Source organism: Mesocricetus auratus, unplaced genomic scaffold (genome assembly GCF_017639785.1).
Source record: "Mesocricetus auratus isolate SY011 unplaced genomic scaffold, BCM_Maur_2.0 Super-Scaffold_100008, whole genome shotgun sequence".
Taxonomy (NCBI): Eukaryota; Metazoa; Chordata; class Mammalia; order Rodentia; family Cricetidae; genus Mesocricetus; species Mesocricetus auratus.
In genome coordinates, this window is record NW_024429192.1 from 77013769 (window position 1) to 77022222 (window position 8454).

Sequence of the window (8454 nt, forward strand, 5' to 3'; positions counted from 1 at the left end):
AGAGAAATATATAAACCCTATTGGATGATGGTAGAATAAAGATAAATTTCATCAACACATGAAGCCACTAAACATAAAATCCAATAATACAACATTAGCTTTCACTGTTGTGATGATGCTAAAATGTCTTAAGGACTCCTGTACAATTAAGAAATATGTAGACAAAGCTGTAAACTGGACTTTTCTTATGAATATGCTTTTATCTTAATGCAATGCAGTGAGTTCCTTTCTGGTCTTAGCAAAATAATGTAGTGCTTGGTGACAAAGATGCAGCCCAGGAGGCCTGCACTGCAAGCCAAGATAGAGGAGACTTCCGTGGCCACTATGACCTTTCCCTTGGTGCTATGGTAGACAGGAAGAAAGGTGACTCACACACTGAAGAACATGCTGAATGTCAAGAACTTGGATTCATTGTGTCAGGTAGGTTCATGGAAAGGTAGGCCATCATGTAGCTCCCAAGTGCCAAGAAGCAGGCATATCCCAGGACACAGTGGAAGGCAATAATTGAGCCCTTGTTGCACACAATGATGTGACCATGTTCAGTGTAAGTATCTGAGTCAATAAAGAGAGGAGAGGTGCTTAGCCAAAATCAACACAGCACAAGTTGGATGAGAGTGTAGATGGGAATTATGTAGTTAGGGCCCCTTGATATCATTAGCCACCTCACTGTTCTTCTTGGAGCAGTGGCCTTGAAGGCCAGAACTACAATATAACCTTGATCCCAAAGACACAACTAAGAAAGAGAACTTAAGACCAATATCCCTCATGAACATTGATGCAAAAATGCTCAATAAAAATACTGGCAAATCAGATCCAAAAACACATCAAAACAATCATTCACCACAATCAATAGCTTTCATCCCAGGGATGCAGGCATGGTTCAACATAAGAAAATCCATCAGTGTAATCCACCATATAAACAAGCTGAGAACAAAAATCACATGATCATCTCACTAGATGCAGAAAAAGCCTTTGACAAAATCCAACACCCCTTCATTATAAAGGTCTTGAAAAGATCTGGGATAACAGGAACATACCTCAACATAATAAAAGGTATATACAGCAAACCAACAGCCAACATCAAACTAAATGGACAGAAACTCAACGCAATTCTGCTAAAATCAGGAACAAGAAAAGGCAGTCCACTCTCTCCATACCTTTGCAATACTGTACTTGAAGTTCTGGTCAGAGCCATATGACAACAAAAGGAGATCAAGGGGATACAAATTGGAAAGGAAGAGGTCAAATTTTCACTATTTGCAGATAATATGATAGTTTACATAAATGACCCAAAGAACTCTTCTAGGGAACACTTACAGCTGATTAACACCTTCAGCAAAGTGGCAGGCTACAAGGTCAATTCAAGAAAATCAGTAGCCCTACTATATACAGATGATAAAAGGGCTGAGAAAGAAATCAGAGAAACATCACCCTTTACAATTGCCACAAACAACATAAAATACGTTGGGGGTAACTCTAACCAAACAAGTGAAAGACCTGTATCGCAAGAACTTTGAGTCTTTAAAGAAAGAAATTAAAGAAGCCCTCAGAAAATGGAAAGATCTCCCATGCTCTTGGATAGGTAGGATCAATGTAGTAAAAATGGTAATCCTGCCAAAAGCAATCTACAGATTCAATGCAATCCCCATTAATACACCAGCACAATTCTTCACAGACCTTGAAAGAACAATAATTTTGTATGGAAAAACAAAAGACCCAGGATAGCCAAAACAACCATGTTCAACAAGGCAATGTCCGGAGGCATCACCATCCCTGACTTCAAGCTCTATGATAGAGCTACTCCTGAAAACAGCTTGGTATTGGCACAAAAATAGACAGGTAGACCAATGGAACTGAACTGAAGACCCTGATATTAACCCACACATGTATGAACATCTGATCTTTGACAAAGAAGCTAAAAATATACAATGGAACAAAGAAAGCATCTTCAAATGGTGCAGGCATAACTGGATGCTGGCATGTAGAAGAATGCGGATCGATCCATGTCTATCGCCATGCACAAAATGTAAGTCTAAATGGATCAAAGGCCTCAGCATAAATCCAGCCACACTGAGCCTCTTAGAAAAGAAAGTGGGCAGTACCCTTGAACAAATTGGTACAGGAGAAAGCTTCCTGAACATAACACCAGTAGCACAGACAGTGAAATGAACAATTAATAAATGGGACCTCCTGAAACTGAGAAGCTTCTGTAAGGCAAAGGACACAGTCAGCAAGACAAAAAGGCAACCCACATAATGGGAAAAAAAGTCACTAACCCCACATCTGACAGAGGGCTGATCTCCAAAATTTACAAAGAACTCAAGAAGCAAGTCTCCAAAACACCAAGGATCCAATTAAAAAGTTGGCTGCAGAACTAAATAGAGAATTTTCAATAGAGGAGTCTAAAATGGCTGAGAGGCACTTGCACTTGAGAAAGTGCTCTACATCCCTAGCCATTAGGTAAATGCAAATCAAAACAACTCTGAGATACCATCTCAATCCTGTCAGAATGGCTAAAAAAAAAAAAAAAACAACGTCAATTTATGCTGGAGAGGATGGGGTGAAAGGGGAACACTCCTCCATTGCTGGTGGGAGTGCCAACTTGTTCAGCCACTTTGGAAATCAGTATGGAGATTCCTCAGAAAAATGGGAATAAACCTACCACCAAGACCCAACAACTCCACTCTTAGGCATATATCCAAAAGATGTCCATTCATACAACAAGGATGTCTGTTCCACTATGTTCATAGCAGCATTATTTGTAATAGCCAGAACTTGGAAGCAACCTAGATGCCCCTCAACCGAAGAGTGGATAGAGAAAATGTGGTACATTTACACAGTGGAGTACTATTCAGCAGAGAAAAACAACGGAATCCTGAAATTTGCAGGCAAATGGATGGCATTAGAAGAAACCATCCTGAGTGAGGTAATCCAGTCACAAAAAGAGAAACATGGCATGTACTCTCTCATATATATGGATTTTAGACATAGATCTGGGGAATGCCAACATACAACCCCATGGCCAGAGAGTCTGGGAAACAAAACCTTCATTCAGTAGCTGATGGAAGCAGAGGCAGACTCCCACAGCTAAGCACCGAGCTGAACTCAAGAAAGCCAGTAACAGAGAGGGAAGACTGATGACCAAAGGGATTAAGACTGGGCTGGTTTTACCCCCAGAATCAGCTGACCTGACAAGGGTTAGCTCTTGAATCCCAGACTGATGCCTGGGAATCCAGCATGGGACTGATCAAGACCCCCTGAATGTGGGTGTCAGTGAGGAGGCCTAGGTAATCTACTGATCCTAGGGTAGTAGATCAGTATTTATCCTGGGTATACAAATGGACTTTGGACTCCCATCCAGCAATGAGAGATGTACTCTCACTCTGAACTCTTGGGGTAGGGTCTAGGTCCTGCCCTGGATGAAATAACAGAGTATAGACACCACCATGGAGGGCCTCACCCTCCCTGGGGAAATGAGGGGATATTGGATGTGGGGGGGGGGGGGCTGGTGGGAGAGCACAGGAGGAGGGGAGGGAAATGGAGAGGGACCTGGAATTGATATGTGAAGCAACCTTGTTTCTAATTTAAATTTAAATTTAAAAATAAAAAATATATTAAAAAAAAAGAGTTTTGGCCACTATGAACAAAACTGCAAATGTGCTCTGCTGCAGGACACAGGTGACTGTGTTGGGATGACCAATGAAGAGCAAGGTACAGAGAAAGCAGAAGGTTAGTGATCAGCAGGATGTAAGTGAGAGCCTGATTGTTGGCCTTGATGATGGGAGTGGGGTGGTAATTCATAGAGACACCAAGAACACCAGCTATGAGTACATAGCAGCCCATGGACATGCAGGAGAGTGCCATCCCCAGTGGATCTTCATAGGCCAAAAATGTCACAGTTTTCTGGAGGCAGCGGTTCTGCTGTGTATGACTTTCTGGACACCTCACACAATGATCCATATCTGGTCAGGAACAAAAGTTGTCTTGATTCTGTGCTCAGGCTTCCATTTTATCCCAGCACCAGCTTTGTGGCATGTTACCTATATCCTTTCCTTTCAGACTCAAGTAAATTAGTCCTCAATAGTGAAAGTTCATAAATGTTCTCAAATCAATAATCACAAATTCTTATGGCCCATTGTGTATGCTGCACTTCATGAGCACTATTCTACTTCATCTTTATACTTAAATATATATTTAAGTGATAACCTTCACCTGTTTATTATTGACATAGATTGCATAAACCTAACTTATTCAATAGACTCCCTACTGGTGAAACATCTTAATTGTGATTCAGACATGTTGGTTCATTACCATGGAAATGTGCTTTCAAATTTCTTATATTATGGTTCTGAGCCACTGACTGGAGATTTACGTATTTTCATGATGTTTAGTAAAGTCTGCAGGTTGTTCATTTTCTGAAGGTGCATGCAGAAATGAGAACTAATAGATTTGAGGGGGCCAGAAAAGATTTCTCTGTAGCTTTGGAGCCTGTCCTGGAACTCGCTCTGTTCACCAGGCTGGGGTCAAAATCACAGAGATCTGCCTGCCTACCTCTGCCTCCTGAGTACTGGGATTAAAGGCGTGAGCCACGATTGCCCAGCATGAGAATTAAAAGATTCTTGGTAGCTTGAAACCTTCCATCTCTGAAACAGTTATGTAATTTGAATGGAGAAAAAATAGCAGACAGGTATAACAGTCTTCTATCTGTTTTGCTTTTTCACAAATGATTTTTCTGTATAGTGCTGGCTCTCCTGGAAATCACTCTGAAGATATGGCTATGCTCAGACTAATTTAGGCATGTGACACCACTGTCCACGTATAAAACATTTGTTTTTGTCTTAGTTTATGAAAGAGAATTTTCTTTTTATAAATTCTCAGTGATAATTTCTGAGTTTCATCAAAGCTTAACAGGATAGACATGTACTTATTCCATATTTTTATTCTATTAAAATTTCAATATTTTACACACTCACTTTTTCAATTTGATATTAGTTGAAATCATATTACCAAGTTGTTGGATTTGTGATTTTACTAGTGCTAAGGTTATCTTTTTTATGTAAGCATTTATTACAGTTAACAAATTCTGATTGCTCATATATATTCATATGCATGGTCTTTCTAAATGAAAACAAGGCCCTTCTTGCTAAGTGAAATTATACTCTAATGATAGAGTACTTTTGTTAAAATTTTTGCAGAAAGTAAGAAATAAAAGACAGAGATTACAATTGTTGATCTTGGTGGTATTTGGAATTTCCCAGGAGACAAACATCTTGATGACTGTGGGGGGGTCCCACTCTGCTGGAAGAAGGTAATCCCACTCTGAATTTGATCATCATTCCCATGTCCTAGAGTGCCAGACTAAATAAAAAGAAACAAACCAAGTGGAGCTCAAGGTATCAATACCTCTTCCTGATTCCTCACTACAGTACCAATAAGTCCAGCAGCCTATGTTCCTGCTGCCATGACATAAGTATGCTAAACTGAGGGCAAATGTGTTATGTAGTTGGTCAGTATATCAAGAAAAGTATAGAACTGATTACCATGTATGCATATATATTATTCATTCACAAAGCAGCAGTGTTGTGTACCTTTTACACAGCTACACATACTGTTTTTAAAGAGACATGTTTAGTACAATTTTAAAACAAATTTTGTATTAAACATAACTATATATAAAGATATACTGATTCATAGTGAAGCATGCTGTCTAGTTACCATTTTCTGTAAAAGTAATTGACATCCCTGTACAACCATACTATTACCTCATTGAGAAAATGTTGTTGTCATATTTTTGCATCCACAGTTGCATGAGTTACCTGAATACAAAACAGTAAGCTGAAACAATACTTTCAAATCCTAAAAATATTCAGTCATATGCCACATAATCCATGTAATATTTGACCATTTTCAAATTGTTTATAAATAGGTCAAAATATTAAAATAGTAGTATTGAAACATGACAAACCTGGCATATATTTTTATATTTATTTATATTTATGTCCTTTAATGGTAGCACTAGACTTCACTGTAATAATAGTTAAGTTATGCTGCACTTCACTGACAGGTCAGCTTCAACATTCACTAACACATAAAAACACTGACAAACAAGCTCTCGAGGATATCTTTTGTTGTATGCCTTCATGCAACCTTCTCACTCTCAAGGCACTGCTTCTCTCCAGTTTACCATGTATTTACTTGCTGTTGGTTTCTAGCAGAGCATGAATTCACCATAAATATAACCCCATGTCCTACATAGAAAAAAGTACAAGTTATATAAAACATGCTAAATATTTCATAGAGGTTTAAATATATAATTTTCAGTGGCTAATACAGTTCATTCTACATAAGTTAAAGTGTGAGATTCTCTGTTTTGTACCATTTAACATCTATGGTTTAGTTTCTTTCAGAAACTGTTTTTGAAGGGTCTTATAGAACTGTAACCATTCAGGGTTTGAGATGACATCTCAGGTCTCCTCCAATGTGTACATGTAATGTGTACATTAACTTACCATGCCATCAATGTGCACATAATATCTATATGCACAATAAATATTTTATGATCTACATAGCCATCCTTAATGTACACAAATTGAAATTCGGCACTTTAAAAACACCCAGAATCAGAAAACTCATATTTTCATGAAGAAATTTTTAAAAGTCTGAGTGTTTGGGGAAATGATAATTGATTTAACATATTCTACTTAATACATGAATAATCTCAGACAGAATTATTAATTATGGGGGGCTCCTCTCCAGTTTTCTCTCCACATTCAATGTTATGTCTGTGTGTCCTCTTTACATTTACTGTTTTCAATTACCCTCTTGCCTATTTTCTGTTCCTTGTCGTATTTTGACACATGCCCAGATTTGCCATGAAAAACAGATCCTTGCTCTTAAAAGTCAAAAGTTGCTCTAAGGAATGCACATCTCTGCCTGGCTCAGTCTCAACATTAAGGTTATTGGAAGTTATAGTGCCATGTCAACTAGTTTTCATGAGACAGTATTCCATATTTTGCCTTTTCTATATTCTGTAATGCTTCTATGAATGCATTATACAAACAGAGTCATTTTAATGAGTATAATTAATGAATACTATCATTTTTTAGACTTAGGTTAATCAAAAGAAGTGATGCAAATCTAGATTCAATTCTATAATACATACACAATTACTGGTTTAAAAAACTATGCTCAATTGAAGATTCTTGTGACAGGTTTGTGATATTCTACACTGAATTATATTTTGTGGTCCCCAAAAATTCTAGGAATTTAATACCTTTGTTATAGACTTACAAAACTCTCCTTATATTTTATATAGCATGATACTTCCTATATACATATGCATATGGAAGCAAGCAAAAAAGAAAAGATACACAATAAGGGAATGTTGAAAATTATGCAAGGTATCAAAAGGGTGGAGTATGGATATATGATTATTTGGTGAAGAGCACCTGTTGCTTTTAAGAAACATCCATACTCTGTCCGAAGCACTTACATAATGGGACAATGCCATCTGTGACTGCACATCCAGGTGAGCTAATGCCCTCTTCTATCTTACTTGTGCTGCAAGCAAGCCTACTGTTCACACACGTGTGTGCAGACAAAACAATGGGAATAGCCCTTATTTAAAACATTTATAAATGTAACCAAGGGTAAATCAAATGCATTTCTGAACATCTTTGATGAATGCAGAGCCATGACTGAAATTATGAAAGTAGGAATGATAAGGATACAACCATTACATTTGTGCTAACTACAAACTAAATTGCTTTCAAAAACAGGGAAAGTTGATCATTTCTACTCTTTATTAAATGCCATGGTAAAAAGAAACAAACCATTCTGAGATGGACAGAGTGGTTTTCTTAAAGGTCATTGCCTAGAGAGAAAAAACATTGATCACTTATGAATTTCAATTGCCAGAGTACAGTTTAAAATGATAATACAATGATCTGAAACATTTTTACTTTAAATGAAAGAAAAGTGTTTATATCTGCTCTTCCTACACAGAACTTTTCCATCTGCTTAGACATTGCAGAACACTGTGGAGGGGTGGGAAATACCTCAGTTACACTGACACTTACCTGTCTCATTGGAAATCTCATTGTCTGGACAAGGAGTACAATCGTAACAACAGATAGCCTTCCCCTCCTGGGAGTATTTTCTGAATCCAGGAACACAGCTCTCACTTCACACAGAGCGAGGAAGCTGAAAATTAAATAAATGGGAGAAATAATCAGCAGGAGATAATGTTAAAATAATAGAGTTTTTCCAATATTAAACAATGAGATTGCAAGTTTTATATTTATAGCTACAGATTATGATATTGTTGAATCTTGATCAAAATGGTATCACCAATGAAGTTCAATGTCTTAAAATAATGATCAAATAACAACAAATCTCAAAAGAATTTGGGTAGTGTAATAAGTAGGACAAATTAACAGGAAGTTACATCATGAA